Raw genomic sequence first — 19,668 nt, forward strand, 5'->3', positions numbered from 1 at the left:
TTCGTGCAAGCTCGAAACACCGAGGCGATCGCTCTTCTTGAAAATCGTGGAGCATCCTTCCGTTCCCTCTGCTCGAGCTTCGAACAAACGACCATGCTCTATTGTCTTTGAAATTACGGAATCGTTGCCAAGGTGACAATGATTTCTTCCCGAATACCGCGGAGACGACCGTAACGTCTTATCGCAAACGATGGGTCGTTGTTCTAATTTATTGAAAAAATAGAATACGAATTGCAGGACCAATGCGTCGCGCATGATAGATTATTAAAAATGCAAAAGGGCCGCGAAAGTCATGCACGTTGAGACGCGGTGTTGATCCACGGAATGCGAAAGAGTAGCATATCGTTATAAATATTAATATCCTGCGCGTACACAGCGACCAAACTATCGTGTACGAGTCGAGGTGACATTATTGGGCCGACTTCTCAATTTATTAGCGCCAATGAGACCTAAAGTTTCCACTGAGCCATACATTAGCCACTTGTTATGCGGTGAAACGATAACGACGTTGTTCGCGTGCAACATGAAATTTTATTTTTATATGTAACCATGCAGGCCAGAATATAGCCAGGAAAAAGCTGACGTTTCGGATTAGCCGACTCGAAAGCATACTGACACAATTTTACGCAGTCTAGATCGTAACTCGTTGACCACTAAGTATTCTGAGAGTACACGATACAAGGAAAAAAAAAGCCTAGAAAGCTACGATTTAAGAGTGGACGTTGCAAGTTGAATGCTCGCCTCGTTGCCTCTGTCGACGACCAACGTACCAGAAATCAACGGACGTCTCGTAACACGGTTACGAGGAAAGACCAACACCGGCTAGATAATCGCGAGAACTCGCGCGATCCGTTATCGAACGAGGCTCGCAGATGCTTCTTACCGGTGAAACTTAACGGATTTTCTCTTACGGTGAACCGTTACGTCTACGGCGAAACAGAACTCGAAACACTCGGATTCTGATGAATGGTCGTGCGAAATAGTTGTTTTATTCCTATTAACCCATTGCTTCATGAATTAACTCTTTCGGTTTACAAATAGGATAATGTATATAGTTGTTGAACCCTATATACAATGATTGACCCTTTCTCTGAATGAAAAAGTAGGAAATATAATGGATTTCTTAAATTTCTTTGCAATGTAATTATATTTTATTATGTAAAGAATACATTATATTATATTATATTTCCTACCTTTTTAGCAAAAGGGTCAATCATTCTGAAGAGGTCAGCAAATGTATATGTTATCCTAGATGTATGTTGTGTACAAGATGTGGAAACATTCTAATATTATTATATTGGAATTAAAAAATTACAATATGTTTCGCGTCACTAATCAATAGTTTGCACTTGACGCGAAGAGGCGTCTGGCCATAACGTATGATACTACTTGGAAGAGTCGGACCACCCAGAGCGTCCAATACCGATGGGGTCCTACTCGAAATGGTTTTATATTTTATATGATTTTAAATTAAATATTGACACTAAAAGTTCTAATATTACCACTCGTTTTAATTTTTAAACATACGATAAGCAAAGGAAGTGACATGATTTTTGTCTATGAGAAAGTTTTCAATGAAAAATGTTTAATTGTGTCACTTTCGAGTGGATTAAAATGAATCTTTTGATTTACTACAGCAAAGTTCCGGGAAGTACACGTGAGTACACGTGCTCTTCGAAAGGGATTCACATTTATCCTATGGTGGAGAAAGATCTGTCGACAGGAAGTGCGTTGAACCGCAGTGTAACCTTGATGCCGTCACGGCTGTTGCATCCTCGTTGTCAGGTGTAACAGAACGAACAAAGAGAAGCTACATCGTGAGCCAACACAAAAATCACCACGTTTCATTCTCGTCATCAAACGTTTCGTATCCCTTTGACATTCGACTCGTGTCTTCGATGCGGGAACAGTTCTATTAATTTTACTCGACAAATATCAAAATACGATGTTGCAACGTATAATTACAGCAATGCTTTTCAAACGAATCCTTTATACGTTAATACATTGAATTTCGAAAATAAATTCAACAAACGATACATGCGAACCGAGTTACATACGCGTATAATCAAAGATAAACGAAATCCAAATGTAATTAAATTTCATTACGAATTTATGCGCACGTTGCGTTCCGTTTTATTTCGCATTAATTGAAGCGTATAACGAAAGCTTTAGCAATGTAACGAATAAGATTTTTCATTACAAAGCAAATCACCGTTATATACAAGATAACTAGTTATAATTTTGTATTTTATTAGACCGTGTCAGATACTCTAAAAAATAATATAATATTCTAACGACTTGACTGCATGATTTATTTTCAATTATTTTATTTAAAAAAAGAAAATGATCTATGATGGAGAAATTCTAAAGTGACGAAAGAAATCGTAGGAAAATAGTGTGTGTGAAAAAAAAGCTTTCGACTCGAATCCCACGATTGATCCCGCGAAAGAGGCCAGACACAAAGTGAAATATTCCATCTCGCGATGCGATATCGAACAATTCCTCTCAATTTTCATCCGATTCGGTCTATTCCTTCTTATCCATGAAAAGAAGGTGGCGTATATCGTGCAGCAGTGTCGTATCAATCCACCGACTACGGTTCTCCGATATGTGATAAAAACAAGCAACGATGTAAGAAAAAAGCAATACGCTTTTCTTTTCCTTACGTCAACCTCGCGTCGCTTCTTTTCCTTACCCTGGTCGTGATCTACCCTCGGTCTCTCTCGTTCGCTTACCCCATCGGGGGCGAGTTTCCCTTCTGTCTCCTTCGCTCGTGTGCAACTAGCAGTCAGAGGTGTCTGCACCGGCTCGCTGACCTGTTGCATGCTCTTTTGTCCGGGACCTAGCGCGATTCTGGTTTTCTGAACCGTTCTATACCGGGCTCGCTTATTCTTCCTGCCACTCCTGAGCGACACCCGCGAAACAAGAAACCCGTATTGTTCCGAGCAGCAAAATACTGTAATTTCAGTAGATCGACGAGCAAGCAGACCGTTTCTTCCATACGACCGACAGAACGTGCTCCGCGTCCTCGTTGAATTTAATTGTACGTCCAACGGAAACTTTAAAAGACTTCATCTGTTATCGAACCGAACGACAACGAAGCTTTAACGTCTCTGCTTCTGGCAGACGATCGGCCAGAAGGCGTAGGCGGATAATTCGTTCGGAATTGAAACGAATCTTGTTACTTGAAGCAAAAACGATCGCCGCTACAGTACGGTCGAACGATAAAATTTTTGATAAGAATCGAAATTCAATTATAAACGTTCTAATATTAAAATGTACATACTGAAAATAAAATTTTACAAATTTTTTAAAATTTTTGTAATTCAATATGGGTTGATACTGTCTTCTGAATATTTGAATTTTTGATTTTTATCTACCCATGCCACATTGTGCGACGGTCTGCCTCGAATTACGTACGTCTGGGAGCGATACACGTACTGAAATGTTATCCGTTCCGGGTCTCTAATTACAATGTGTGTACTGTACGCGCATTAGCCCCGTCGCGTTCTCCTTTAACGCCAAGAAAAACAATGCGACGGGTGTAAGAATTAGAAAGTAGATTAATACTGTTCAAAGAGCATCGAGCAGGAAGCATCGATGAAAGTAGAAAGAGACGAATTATTCGTATCCGTGCGATGGACTACGTTCGATATATGTAATCCGCTTACATGCTCCAGATATTCATCGGATAATCAGGAAATCTTTCGCGGTGTTCCTTGAGAGCGGCGTACAAATTGGAAGGGAAAAATGTCGCGGAACAATGGTGGATGAAAATGGGTCGAACGCATCGATTTCCGATTACGAGAAACAACTTGTTCGCGGTGTATATTATATAGTAATCGCGTGATCGATTTACAATCTGAAACGTAAGCCTGTACACGAGGACATCACGAATATCGTCACGTCGATGGAACAACGTTCAAAAGGTTAACGTTTATTATTCGCTTCGAACATTCAATGAGTCATGCTGCATCAATATTACGAAGATCGCGTTGATAGGTTCCAACTGATTCTAGTTCAAGTGGATGACTCAATAGAATCTCCTAAGGTGTGCATTCATTTCATTCGTGACATTAAAATAGCGTTGAAATGAAAATTCTACATCTTCGATAAATGAATTTTTCGGTTAACAGGTTAATAAACTCGGTTACGATGAAAGTGGAGTACTTTCTGGAAGTTGAATTCATTCCTAACGATTGCCCGGCGAAGTGAAATCACTTAGAGGTCGTAACGGTCTGAAAGCATCACGTTTAATCGAGAGATAAACGGACTGGTTGATTTCAATTTCGAAACACCTTATCGTAACTTCCGTGGCAGAAGTGCTGGCACGAAACATTCTTGCACGATACACTTCCGATACAACGGCGCTTCTACCGAGACCTAATTTACATTCCCTCAAATTCCGTCCACGTTTGCGAATTCAAAGTTCGACGCTACGTATGTACATGTATGTCTACGCGGCGAAAAGAAACGATTTGAAAGAAGGGAAAACTTGCCGAGAAAAATATTCGAGATGAACGGATAACCATCTCCCGATCGTTTTTCCTCAACGTTTTCTCACAAAACGGTAGGAAACTTACTGGGGCGCATGTGCGAGCGTCACTCGTTCCAGACGAAGTAATATTTTCTCGTCACGTACAGAAGAATGCGTTCCGTTGCTGCAAATCGGCTAAACCAGTCAAGAATTACGCGAGAAAATACATTCCGTATCGATACGCGGCCACGTTCGATTTTCAAATATATTTTTAAATGCATCGGGGTTGCCACAAAAAATGCACTCGGTTTTACCAGTCTAGGTAACGTAATCATTGCATTCGCGCATTCCGCGCTCGTGGAATTCGAACGGCTGAGATATACGCAATCCTTTTCCCCACTTATCACGTGAAAACCTTCAAACGTACATAAAAACGACAAACAGTGTTAACTTCATGAATGAGACATTACGAACAAACATTGGAACGATGGTGCCATAAATTTCTATCGAATCTTTAGCTAACACGTTAATTACCATGAAAATCACTGGCGATTCACTACTGATATGAATTTAAAAGGCTCTAAAAAAATCTATTTTCAAGTATTCTCACACCGATATGTAACCCGCATATTTTACTAGCAAAAAAAATTCTCCCACAGTCAAGTATTTAAATATTAATAAAACAGATTTTTAACTGAAATTTTAAATATTCATCTTAATGATAATTACAATATGTGTACTAGCTCATCCTGCACGTACACGTCTATCTTCTATCCATGAATTGTATATTCTGTTCCATATAAATTCCAGCAATCACAGCATGGCAAGAAATTAGAATAATGGATAGCTCGGGGCAGAATACTCCCAGTTGTCCGCCTTTCTCCTTTATTCATTGTTCCACCCGTTATATTCCAGGTACGCACGGTACCTCGTGGATTATCCTCGAAGCGTGGAAAACAAGCTAACGAAAGGAAACACTTTCTCGCGGTTCCCGCTAGAACAGCTACGAACTCGTCGAACGTAAAGAACGAACGGTACAATAAGACGGCAGGCCTGTGTAGAAACGAGGGAATGAAACACGGCCACCTTCGCGAACGTATCTCGTTGCAAACGTCTCCGCAAATCGTGAGAGTTTGTCGCGTTACAAATGGCAGAGCATGACGGTCGTTTACTTCTTTGGATGCTGCACCGAGATGGATGTCGTTGAAACAGGTCCCGGAGATCGGTTTCTTTTTTAAGTCTACATCTTCGTGCGCAATCTCGCGGAATGTTGAAACTGTAGGAATGTCGAAATAATAACGGCTCTCCTAGGCGAATGCCGATCAATTAGCCGTTTGCCGACCGGTACGGTAGCCTCGATTAAATTCGTGTCTTTCTACGATCGATCCCATTACCCGTCATTAAGCTTCATCGGATTGCAGCATCATTTGATTCGTAACGAGATTCTCGTAATTGCATTCAGTATTAATGCTAAACTTCTGAATATCGGGTTCAACCTAATACCAAGATAACGCTATTTCGCTAATATTAGAAGCAAGTTTATCAACCTGTCAACCGGAAAGTTCATCTGCCGAAAGCGCAAGCTGCGCATGCTGTTATGAACTTCCGGAGACGCGTTAACCCGACATGCTTGCAGTAAATGCGATATACCATAACTTGGCTGTTATGCGATAGGAGGATAACAATAGAAATCTCCAAGACGGATGTTCGATGGTTAATTATAAATGAACGAACAATTGGAAAGTGTAAACGTCGTTATTCTAGAAAAAAATGAAACATTACGTTTTTTGCAATAAAAGTCCATTCGACTCGGAGTAATCGGCGAGCATACATAAAAAAAAAATACTGATCGAATTGAGTAACCTCCTCCTTTTTCAAAGTCGGTTAATCAATGATATAATTAAATGCATCGATGTTCCAATTTGTGTTTACACTGAGAACAGGTTCGAAGAGTCTATAATGTTTCATTAGTATCTAGAGCAACGTTCGAAAGGTGGTTTCCGATCCGTGGGAAATTACAAAGGCGACTCAAGCATGACCCGTCGTCGTCGTCGCCTATTCTTTGCTGCACCTTTTGCGACAGGTGTAGAAACAGTTCCTGCAGGTGGCATCGTTCGTTCGATGTTTCGACGAATCGCGTGTCAGCAATAGAGGAAGAACGTGACCCGGCAACCAGTTCCTGAACTAATTCGTCTCACGCGCGACAAACGTTCTCGACTTCTGATCGAATCTTCGATGTTCTGTTCGACTTTGGTTAGATATCGTGGATGGCTACCGATTCATTTGCATGCAACGAGGCTATTCGAAAGATCTTCGACGACGTCGGAACCGTGGACCTCCGAGTGCACCCCTAACAACCATTTTCCTTCGCCTCCTGCTCCCGGCTTCGCTTTCAAGCCAATTCGGAAACGACCGATCGGGGCTGACTCGAAAATTTATCAGATAGAAATTGTCAGTTCGCAAGAGGAATACAAATGACAGAATACCGAAGCATTGATTCTCCTCGCTTTACGGTTAAACTCGATAGTTACGTTGCCTTCAAAAATATATCGTTCAGAATCATGAGAAATAATCGTGAATCGTGCAATAATATTTAACAAGATAAATTACTATTTTAAATGCAAAATTAACCCCTCGGTTTGTAATACTTGGAATAATATTTCCTTCGATCCGATTATAAAAGACCGCCGAAAATCACCGATTCATTCGAGAAGAATTCAAAAGATCCAAAGAACAGCTACCGCTGAACCCGAGAGAACTTTCGTATGATTCACAAGTCTGATCTTTCCTCCTTGTTCCTCTAACACGACGTCTACCTTAACCGCGTCATGCAACGACGAAGGTTGCGGGCGTAGGATCTTTCGCAATTTATTATGCGGTCCACGACTGGTCCTCCTCGAGGAACTTCGAGAAAGGGACGCGGTGAGTTTACTACGCAGCAAATCTCCCCTGGAATCGTCTTGGAACGCGTTCGGAGAACGGCTTCGACGGACGACAGGAAGGCGGGAGAGACCCGATACCGGTGGAGCTTCGAGATACCGGAAATCGGTTCACCGTTGCGAACTCCGAGTAACAATTTCATGTGCTCTAGCTACTTTGTATGCGTACGCGTATACACGCGTCTCGCGAGGGATGAAATTACACCGTTGTCCCACTGAGAACTCCGTTACAATATTTCTCGGCTATCAGCCGCTCGTTCTCGTTGCAAGTTACCTACACGCGTAACTCAACGAGGAAACCGTGTCCAGTCTGATTAATTAAGAGAATTTATGAACGTTCACCTTTTCCGTGACGCTTTTACCGATGAATCTGAATTTTAAGTTCCTGGTCACGAGAAACTTCCAACAGGAAGTGACCGTAACTACAGAATTATGCTTCGCAATGTATGATTCACTAGAATGTGATAAAGTTGGACTTGAAATTTTATTTATAAATCCTACAGAAAACCCAGATTCGAGCGCGAGTATACCTCCTACCTGTGTTTTGTGCACGACAATGATCGTACGAATGCAACAACGAGCACGCGAAACTTCGCAACACGACTGAATAAGGGTTATCGGAACAATCGTAATTATTACGGGCCAAGTAGACTCAAAACTTTCCTGCTTCGTACCAGACGGTTGAATTTTCAACGAAATCACCAGCCGCCGCGTGTGCCGCTCTAAATACACGAAAATTAAAGAGTCCGCAGCCGGTTGGGGCCGTTTACAATCGCGGCCTGTTCGGAACATAAATCGATGCGTGCGAACTGGCAGAAACAATTGACCGATCTCTTGAGAACGATCTGTTGCGGCTCTATTAGGAAGCTTGGAAAAAGCTGCTGACTAACTCGAGGAGAAAGTTTCCTACACAACGCGTTTTACGGGCTACCACTTAAAGTCTACCTTTTACTTTTTAATTCGACAGCAAGGATATTTTACGGGAAACTTTCGAAGCTCGTTACACCGTGGAACGAGTCGAAATTTCGTAAACGAAACTTCGCGGTCCGTGCTTTGAATATATATTGATAGACGGCTATGGTAAAGTTTGCAAGGTTGAAATTTCGGATTGAAAGCATTAAAAAGTAACCTAGTATCAATTCCCATGCTGCTTTCATTCAAGATCAGATGCAAGCGAAAACAATTTATTAATTCGCGAATACAGACGTTTGAATATAAAGATATTCTCTTAAAAACACGTTTCACAAGAGAAGGTTCGTTTTTATTTGAATACCACTGAAATCAATATACCCGAGGCACGCTGCTAACTGTACCGCGAGTATAAACCAATGGAAACGTTAACCGGTTTCGATGGAAGCGATCAATTTAATACAAATTACCCGATTAATATCGGCGATAAACGCGCAGCAAGCACGCGAGATAAATCTTCGCACGTTCTTGCGAACACGAGCAAAAGTATCTTTCGGCAAATTGATAAGATACACCCCTCGACGCGATAAGAATTTCCAAGTAAAAGGCACCGACGCGAAAAAAGGAGGAATAAAAATAATAAAAAACTTTTCCACCGTAAGCTCTTCTTAGCCATTTTTCCCGGTTTGTAAACAGAAATTCTGGCTACGCTCCCGGACCAGGAGACGCTGCTACGTTGCGTCCACTTTGCCGAAGTTCGACCTGGAACCGCGTGTTTTTGCCGGGAAGAGACCATGGAAAATACACGAACGATGCTTTCAAGTTATCGCCGACAGGCCACGTAACTTCTTATCTTATCCGTGGCTACAACCAACGCGCTGAAACTTCCTACTATCATAAACTCGTCTGTGCTAGAAGTTTTCAATTAACAGGGAAAAATTAAGAACGGTCCATCTGTAGGAAAGGCTGACTATAAAGATACCGCGTGACGTTCGTAAACTATAAATATAGGATCATAAGGTGTTTTGCCAACGAAAAGGAAAAGAATGAGAAAAAGAATAAGGAGAAACGAGCAAAGAAGCAGAAAACTGTGTAGCCAGGTAAAAGGTGGTCGGACCACCGTCCAAGTGGCTGGATGTTAAGGCAAGCTTAAACCTCAGGTCAAAACGAGTTTCTGCATCGACGTACCAGTAAATTTCACGTTTCTCGATACCAACGACCATTCGATCGCATATCGTATATTTCCACGGTGTTCTTCGTTCCTGATCAATGGTGCAGAACGCAGGGGAGGAAGTCAGCGAGAAGAGTGTCTTTACCGAAACACCGAACAATCTTCTTCGTTTCAGCTTGAACCGTTTTGTAAACGAAAGACTCGGCGATAAAAGACTCGGCTTGTCGTTCGACGTCGTCTAGATAAGCGAGTAACAGCCGACGAGAAGGTTTCATTTGGTCCAGTTCAAGATCTCTTTACGATCTTCTCTTTGTCATACGGTCTTGTCTGCAAAATCGACTCGCCAAACTATCAACATCCCTTGATACACACCAGGGTAGAACAGAAGTTCCTTCGAATCTGTGCTTCTGATCTTTTGCTTGACCCTCGATCTTGGCGAAACGAACACTCCGAACGGAGCACGTTCGTGGAAATTCGCAAGGAATCCTCCGTCCACGTCGCGATTGGCTGGCAACTTTTTAACGGCAAGAAAAAGAAACACGACCCGGCTACCGTATTACCACGGCGATACACCGCGAGAATATAAGTTAACCCGTCAAGGATCCGATAAACCGGCACGTTCCCTTCGGTTCGCTCCGCGAAAGAGAAATGTACGGGTTGTCCGGTCGCCGAACAGCTCGCCAACGTCCGTCAAAAAGGAAGATTCCCTTCCTGTTACCAGAGTCTAGGGTAACGTCGTCCCCGTACACGTTTATAAACAGCGATCCTGGCAAGTTTCCCGAAAAAGAACGCCTCGACGAGCAGTCAGAAAAGTTTAGATGCAACGTATGACACGGAGAAATACTGCGGTAAACGTCTCGTGTACAGCTATCAGTGATATGTAGTTATACAAAAAATCAGAGTACGAGTTGGAAACGTCCAGTTTTTTATTGTAAAACTGCGATTTACGGCTGACCGATGCAGAGCCATAAGAATTTATATATTTTTATTACTTTATACTGGATTAAATCAACCTTCCTTTTTAATAATTTGAAACATTTGTACGGAGACTAATTTTATAAGCTGCCTAACACTCGTGGACGGCACAGTACATTGTAACGCTCGATATTTCAAGGTGCGTCTCGGAAATACTCCCTCGGGTACTTTTATCTTACTTTACGGCCGAGGATTCATTATTGTCAGCTGTAAACGTCGCAGTCATGGTGTACGGTATATTCCCCGACAATTCCCAACGAGCATTCGTGGATACACAGAGAGCGGAGGTGTCCGAGAGGTTCTCTCGAGAGTCCAGCCAACGTGGAGGCAAAGAAAGAGGCTAACGGAGTACAGGCTTTCGCCTACTCGACCCAAGAAACCTGTTCGACCGGTCTTACCTGGCCAACCTGGCCGCCACTTTTCTCTTTCTCTCCTGCTTACCTCTTTCTTCAGCTTTACGTTCGATTCACGTAAACCCACACGGACCGAGTTGACCGCAACAACACAATATTACGCCCGACGCTACATCGCTTCGAATCCTTTCGTATCCCAGTTCCAGACTCTTTGGAGCACCCTGCTCGCCGAGAAGTATCCTGCGTTACGTGGAATTTCGAAAACGAACATTTGGAAAAATATTACACTCATACTTCGATGTTAACGAAAATTGAAAACTGAATATTTCATCCAGAAATAGATACAACGAATATAACGCAAAACGGTTTTAGAATCATCACTATTCAATATTTGTAGTCCGTTAACGGTACGTTTTCCAAGAAACTTCTTGTCGAAAGTCATTACTTGACCATGAAAGAATAACGAGGAATTATCGAGAATTATCAAAGACCGCGTTGTCCCGCGCAGTAACGAAAGAAAGCAGGTAGCTTAATAATAGCAACACGCGTTATTTCCTGAGGGGTAGCGTACTATTTCTCGTAAATAACTAATGCTTCTTCTAAGTGTCTGACTGTTGGCAAAGAGTGGACCCCGCTTCGAGGATCATTGAACCCTATAGGCAGCCTTGAACTCGTCGACCGGCTTTCCTTGCTGGTACCTTCGCGAAGGTTCCAGGAAGTATAACGATCACGGGTAAAAGTGAGCCTCCTCTTACTCCCTCGCTTTGTTCCCTCTTTCGTTTCCCGAGGCCGAAACGAGGATCCGTTTCTCGTTAGGGTCAAGTCAGGGCAAATATCGTCTTCCCGGTCGACGACCTCGATACAACATTCGTCCTAACACTTTGATGCACTTATAATTCATAGAATCAACGTATTACCGAATGAATTATATTTAAGAACCTTCAAATGGAAATTAACTAAAGAATGCTGACGCAGAAACGTACACATCAAAGTCACGAAGCAACAAAGGCATTGAATTAATCGTTTATGTTACGCTTGGGAATTTGAAATCAGTTTACCGTCGCGCTACGATTCGTATTCTCATCCGGTCGAAATTTCGCGAACTACATCCCGGCTGTTCGATATTTGTCAGCGTCAGTGAGCCGTTCATCCGGGTCGAAGGTGCTTAAACTTCGTGGCCCGTCTTATACATTGATATCCCGAGCATCCGCTTAAATCTTCCAGCCGTAGGATTTGGTGGTTCGAATGGAGCAGGTAATTGACCAGGATTCTCTCATAGATCTCCGTTAGGGGATGTGGCCCGCATTATGTGTACTACAGACACCGTCGTCTGCGCTCAGGGCTTCGTTCGTTTCCCTGTCTGTGTGTCTGTGCAGCTCGGTGTGAAAGTGTCCGATCGGTGGTGGTAGGCTAGTGGCCTCTCGAGTGCACTAGCGACGGGGTAATTACGAGCTGCACACCGTCTCTATCGCCGACGATGCAGATCTATGATCGCAATGGATGGTCCAGCGTGAGCAAGAGAGTCGATGCGGAACGTAGGAGGAGAGAAAGAACGAGACGAAGGAGAGAGGCAAGAGAAAAGAGAAGATCGTCTAGAGTCTAGAGGATGGAAAGGAACATTGCTGGAAGAAGAATGGCTAGAGGGATGGAAATTCACCAGCTTTCGGGCACGAGCAGGAGACAGAAGACTTTATTAACGTCTGAAGGAGGAAGGGGTGTATCCATGGAAGACGAAGAACCCGTGAAGTGAATCGCGGATCGACGCGTAGGCGTGTACTTTTATACCTTCAACCACTTCGCTCATTTTAACTCTAACCTTAAGAAACGCTGCTCGTCCTTCGAGGAGTTACAACCTGAGGAACGTGTCTTTGTAGAATGATAGAATGAAATTTACCAGATGGTTCAAAGAACCCTCCGTCAAATTACCGTTAGAAAATTAAAGAAAAGTAAGGTTGCTCAAAGTTCCATTGTTGCATACGAACACACAGGTGGTAAATATTCGATGAATCTTGAGCATAACTAACTGACTCGTGATGGAACGCGCGAAGTCGTCGGTAATTTTGCTCACGAAACGCGTATCCGGTGGCGGTAGCGTATTCGTGAGCCGACGGAACGACACGGAAATCCATCCGTGTATCGAGAAACGATTTTTACCGGTTCGCAAAACCGTTGAAATCGTAAAACGCTCGAAATGTAAGGAATTACTGGAGCCAGGGGCACGTAATTCCAGCACGCGAAGCGTAGATTAACGAGAATAATGCGATCCACTGTATCGGGGTAGAAATTGAAAAAAGGACGAGCACCGAGGGACGACTCCGTTGGAAAAATTGCATCGATCGTGCAGTTCTGTAGGATAGCAGGAGAAATAAAACAGGTCTTCGAATAATGGAACGATGTGATCAATTTTCGTTTCAATTTTCGCTTCAACTCTTTCTAGCAGAAATAACGAGAGAAGATGCTGTAGCTCGCGGGACTCGCCATGACACGAAATCAGTAGCGTGGAAAATCCTGGCTGCGAATTACGCAATCGAATCGCCAATTGTCATCTCTGTGAAATCTGATTGCTTTGTTGTTTCGCGGCTTCTAATTGCATAATAAAGTACTCGAGTAATCACCAAGTTTAATATTCATCGGGATCGATTCACTGGATCGTCACGATTTTTGCTAATTGCAATCGTGTCTTTCCAAACGCGCTACGAATACATGCGACGGTAATAAGGCATGATCCACCGGCGTGTAATAACAACGGCATTAATTATCATGATTACAATTTATGTATGAAAATAAATGAAAGCGCAATCGTGCGATCCGCTCGCGTAATTTGCTGCGAGAATGTTCAGGTGCTGAAAATATCATGGCGTTGCAATTCGCGAGAATCGATGAGCTACTTTACAACGAGTGATACCGATAACAGCAAGAACGTGTTTTATCGGTTTCGCAAAAAGAGTACGTCACGTGTAGGAAATGACCTTTATCGATAATGAAACCTGTGCAACGTAACTCAGAAAACGATTAAAACGATTGAATCGCAGACATAAATGTAGCAACTAGAACTTACATTACTGCATATAAAAAAAAGGAAGTCTGATATTTGAAATCGATCATTTCGCAATGAACTTTTCGTGGATCAAACAAACTTTATCCGTTTTAATGATAACGAAACATCGATGGTATCCCTTTGGAGGGTCGAAAAAACATCGAATCGCGAAAGGAGGAAAGGCAATTACGTTCGTTTGAAAGAAGAAACGGCAAGTTCTAAATCGAGTTCCATCGCGACTTGGTCGTTGCGACAAATGAGGAAGTATCAGAGTAAGAAAAAAAAAAAAGAAGCAAAGTCACGACTTTCATCGTGGTGTGGCACGCGGAGATACACCTTGCTCCATGTAGAAAACGAAGAAACGGCGATACTTCGTTGTTCTTTCCGCTTCTCCTTTTTCTTTCGCTCGTCTTTTCGCCTCCAACATCAGGAACTTTCCGACACTGACCGAGAACCGGCTAACAACCTAACGGTGCTAATTTATCAGATGCAACTGGAACGTATGAATCAGCCTGGCCGAGATCGACGCAAGGAATTACTGGGCTTGGTCGGTCAAAATTGACCCCGGGGCAAGTCTCGTCTAAATAATTTCGTTCGTTCCCCACGAGAATTTAGAAACGTTTCTTGCGAACTTGCCGAACAAGGAATCAAGGACGATTCTAATTTATACGACATTCTTCCCGAGTCATTTCTATTTCGAAAATAATATTCTAAATTAGCTGTTAACAGTCGGACGTATTTCTGAATATAAAATGCACCAACGGCACGAAGAGTTAAATAAAAGAACGCTGCGTGTTCCAATAATAAGGAACAATTTATACATAATACAGAGTCAATGCTACATGGATGCGTGTTTCCCGCGTTTATCGCTGCAGTGGAAACAAATAGTAGGGTTTCGAGGAATGAGAAGGGAAACTTCGGTATCAGCTCTGCGTAAGCAATCCTTTTCCCGATACGTATGCTTCTAAATTATGCCGGGCATATTTTGCGATTTACCGTGTAACGGCAAATCGGCTGATCGATTTTCTGTCGGAAAAATAATACTGATATACGAGGCCCAGTCGATTCCAATTCCCGTGAGGTCTAGCCCCGAGGAATATAACACTGCGCCGATCTGTAAGTCTACATTTCCTTCCCTTCGATCGTGCAGACAATTTAGACTTACACAATTTTTCTCGAAAAACTGTACCAGTGACAATTACAAAATGTGATTAATTAAACGAAAGGCAACTTTAGCTCCAATTTTAAGGATAGTTTCGCTTCGTCGCAACTATATGAAAGATGGTTACGTTCTCATGAAGCACGATATACGAGATCCTGTTGCCAAAAAACACATTTATGCTTGTATCTGGATCATTCACGGGCGCCCGAGGAGTTCTTACAACGGCGAAGCATAAGAGCGAATTGCTCACGCAAACCCTCGGCGCGTTCTACACGTCGAATTAAACGCGATTAACGACCATTACTCGGTCGTACTAATTAACGGCCAGTGGCTCTCTGTGACCACCGTCGCGTAATTGTTCCTTCCTCCCGGTTTCTTTACCGACCGGCCTCATCCCTTGATTAACGCCGATCGTCACGCGACAGAATCAGCAATGCGCTTCGTCGGTTAATAACTCGAATTATGTATTCGGTGACCCAGCACGCTGCGCACCGTTTACAGAATGGATTTCGTGCGGGCCAGCATGCATTACCACCGTGAATGGATTCAATTGAAAACCGTGGGCGTAACGTAGAGGCTATCGAAGCAAAGCCCGGCTCGTCAGCACTTTAACTGAACTCTGAAAGTTCGCGAGAACAATAGACGTCGACCTTGTTCCAAGAAAAATAATAAATTCCACGCTGATGACTTGGAAGTCATTTTCATTAAAATTTTCGCATCAAACTGATATGCTGCAAGAGCTGATTCGTGTTATTTTTATGTCACGAGATTGTATCAAACTTTCAATATTTAATATGCGACGATGTAATAAATTCCAGGGGTTATTAACGCCGCGTAAAAGCCGCGTGCAGATCCGTCATAATGATTCGCAATAGACGCGAAAGGCAGGGGAAAAGTTATTTTCCGGAGTTACCAGGGGAAAGCAGCCTGAAGCGGCGACTCGTTTCTCTTGGGACTTGCACACCGTCTTGTACGAGAAGCTCGTGAATTCACGAAGAAAAGCCATCGCTAACCATAACGGTTACATGGTTCCTGCTGACACGCAACACGTGCGTGTCTCTGTTACACACATTTCACGAAATAAAGTGCATAAAAGTTACTGTCAACCCGAGCGTACCGAGTTTTAGATAACGACAAGCTTCAAGATGTTGATTTTTCATAACACGGTACACGTTTTCCGCGCACGCTTCGAAGGAGATTTGAGCACCGGTCATGAAACGCGGCTTTTCAATGACACGATTAGATGCACGATCGCAATCCGTGCGATCGTGCATTTAATTAGATTTTAAGCACGCTCGATCTAATCGAGGAAAACGCGAAGTCGGAACGAGACTCGCTTCGAACGAGTTAATATTTGAAGAAAAAAAAAAGAAAAATACGTAGTAAAAAAGAGACATCGAATTCGAATTACATTTGCAATTGAAATTACCCGATCAATATTTATTTGCAGTTCTCCGGATACGGAATAGTTATAACAAACACAGTAAAATTCGAAACAATAACAGCGATTACCAAATATATATTTGCTCTTGAATGCACCAGCAATGTTTGTATTTTTTCCTGTAAATCGGTGCATTATAATTTCCGTATCACTCGGTGCGTATCGGGATTTGTTGGCGCTTTCTGTTTATACCGCGCGAAACCGAATGAAAATTCAATTAAAAATCAATGGAAAGCGTGCATTGAGCACGATCAAGATTCGCCGGTCGGATTATCTGATTCTGATGATGATTACGCGCGTCACCTAGGCAATCGAGAAAATGTTTGGACGGGAAGTGAAAAAATCCGCGAGTCGTCCGTGAAATCAGCGCGGTATATCGCGCGAAACCCTGATCAAAGGGAAACTTGGCAAGTTGCCTGTATGTATACTCCACGATTCCATTTGTAACAAGGAAAACTGATTCGAAACGGTTGCGAAAAACGTCGCGTTACGGCTATAATTGACTTGGAATTCTGTCGAGGAATCCGCGGTTTCACGGCAAGTCTAATTACACCGTTCAGCAAAGACCGGTCACGTGCTTGCTAAACGGTCTAATTAAATTTTATCGATAACGCGTCTCGCCGCGTACCGAATAAAACAAAAACTTTTATATTATTTATACTTTTCCCTGGAAGTTATAAACTTTAACTAGCAATGTTTTAATGGCATCGTTATTTGTTTTAAAATATTAGCTTGTCGGATGTGAAATGTTCATCAGTATTAAAAACTGTTGAGAATATTTCAGGTCTATTATTTTAGGAATTAAATAACGATACGCTGCATGAAAGTTTCTTCTCCATTTTTTAATTAGATTTGAAATAAATGCTCCGTATTAGGCGCGAATCTTTTGTCTAAGGTGTTAATTTTGTTACAAACTCTTTCCAAAAAATAATACTTAGAAATTGTAAAAATTTAAAGGTATTATCTTTTCTAGTGAGAAATAGCGAGTAGCCAACGAGTAACGGAGTTGCGTACAATGAATTCTATTGCGTAATCATTAGGAGGGAAAGTTGCGAGTCTGCGAGCGTTCGGTTCGCGTGCACTTTACGAGGTCCCTTTCCGTGACCATGTGCTCTTTAGGAACGGGTCAATATCCTCCTTTCATCTGTTTTAGCCACGTACAATAATCAAGCCCTTCGCGAGAATTGTGCGTAATGTTAGACGCTGTTAAGTAAGCCCTCTGTTCTTTGATCAAGTTCGATCGATTAAGCAACCAATTCACTTCCGTCGCTTCTAATCGGTTAACTTACGGAAACTGTGTGTCACGACAGAATCAATATCCATTAACAATAAGTTGTATGTATATCGTGTACGAAACTACGTATCGACGGAAATTGAAATTTAACTTTGCTCGATCAAGGTGACGGTGAAATGGAGCAATACATTTAATGCATTAAATACGAACCGATAACCAAATACTATAGAGTATCTCAAGTATAATGAAAATAAATATCAATGAATTTTTCGTCATAGCATAAGAAAAAATAATTGTGTTTATCTTGTCCCTGCAATTACATAGTGTTCATTATCTGGTAATGATTTCATGTAACTGATAACTAATACCATTAAAAACGATTGTCTAGTAATGTTCTTTCCTCATTTCAAAGTGTCCTTGTTCACAGATATAAGCTTGACATCGATTTACTATGGAATTTGTTACACTACGAAGTGACTAAATATTCTGCCGAGTTTCACTAAATTGCGTTATTAATTTTTTACACTATTTCGTTATGTTCCCTGTGATTGCTTTCATAATTGATTCTATAACAAAACGTTTATAATTGACCTCTATAAAATTTCTATCTTGTTTACCAGGATAGCTATTATCAATAATTCATCAAATCGGTGGTGGTATAAAGTAATTTTTCATGCAGCTTTTCGCTCTATTTAAATATCTATAATCGACAATGGTCTTCAACAATAGTTTTTTTTTTCTCGCGAATCACGGTTTCCGCGTGTAACCCTCTCTCTTTCGTTTCGACCATGGGATATCAACGGTGAAATCGTCAACCACGGACGTTGACCCAACGGCAACGGGTACACAAGTAGTGCATATCACCGTGAATCTCGATTTTCATTAATTATGCGTGGCTGCACACCGTCCCGACACGGTACTACGTATTTTCGTGGCAGCTTAACGGTCCGTCCGCGTTAGAAAACGCTCAACACCATGGATCTTGATGTATGAAACGGACGATACACCGACGCACATGTGCACAGGTGCGTACAAGTGCGATACTCGTATATACCATTCTCTGTACCCGTCGTTTAAACAGCGTACTCGTACAAACTATAAATACCTTTATTACGACGGTATCGTGCACAATGATCGTTCGAACGTTGTATTTGAACGCTTGTGCGTACTCGTATGCAATTGTACGAAACCGTGTCAGTTTGATTCAATTGAAGAAGAGTTTATCGCGTCGAAGCATCGCGGAAACTTAATTAACTCGATTGCAAGCAACGGACGAGTGAATCTTCTTCCGTACATGTCTATCTTAACAGAGTTGTAACTAAATAACACCATCCAAAACTATATATTTCAAAATTTTCAAAATTTTAAATTAGTCTCAAATATCGAAGTCTTAATTAATTATACGATTTAATCATAGAGAGCCGAGAGTCGTCCTTGTATAGAAAGAAAGGAGCATCGGTTGGACGTAATTTGACGAGTTTAGGTAGGGAAGGAGGACCGAAAATAGGTACCGAAACCTGTCTCGAGAAGAACCTGTTGGTCGTCATAGGTATATATATAGTTCTCAACCGACACCTACACCAGGTGAACGTGTGTAAGGTGGCACGCCCGTGTGTACATTCGAATGGAGAACGCACCTGCCACGTAACTTTTCTTCATGGAACGTTTCACCTTCTTTCCGCCGCATTTCAAATGACTTTCGATCCGTACAACTGTGACCACTGTTGGCCTTTACGGTCGTTTCGGAGCCCTTCGACGAGGGTCGACGGTAACAGTAATGCCTTTAACCCACGAGCCCTTTGTTGCCTCGGAGACAGCACAATTCGTCGAAGGAGAACCGTGTCAACGACCGCTAGAACGTAATTGTGACGAAACGTTGCGTACTTTCACGTTAATTCATCTAAGTACCAGCGGAATAGATGGATGTCTATGCAAATATCGAGTTCGTGTATTTTGTGTTGCGTTTAAGA

General features: G+C 42.2%; 1 protein-coding gene across 5 annotated transcripts in view; it reads right to left on the reverse strand.

The window, feature by feature from the left end:
• Positions 1–19,668, reverse strand: part of Fas3 (fasciclin 3) — a 266,165-nt gene that overhangs the window by 241,992 nt on the left and 4,505 nt on the right. The gene's annotated exons all lie outside the window — the stretch shown is intronic.

The sequence above is a fragment of the Osmia lignaria genome, chromosome 14, assembly GCF_051020975.1.
Source record: "Osmia lignaria lignaria isolate PbOS001 chromosome 14, iyOsmLign1, whole genome shotgun sequence".
Classification (NCBI taxonomy): Eukaryota; Metazoa; Arthropoda; class Insecta; order Hymenoptera; family Megachilidae; genus Osmia; species Osmia lignaria.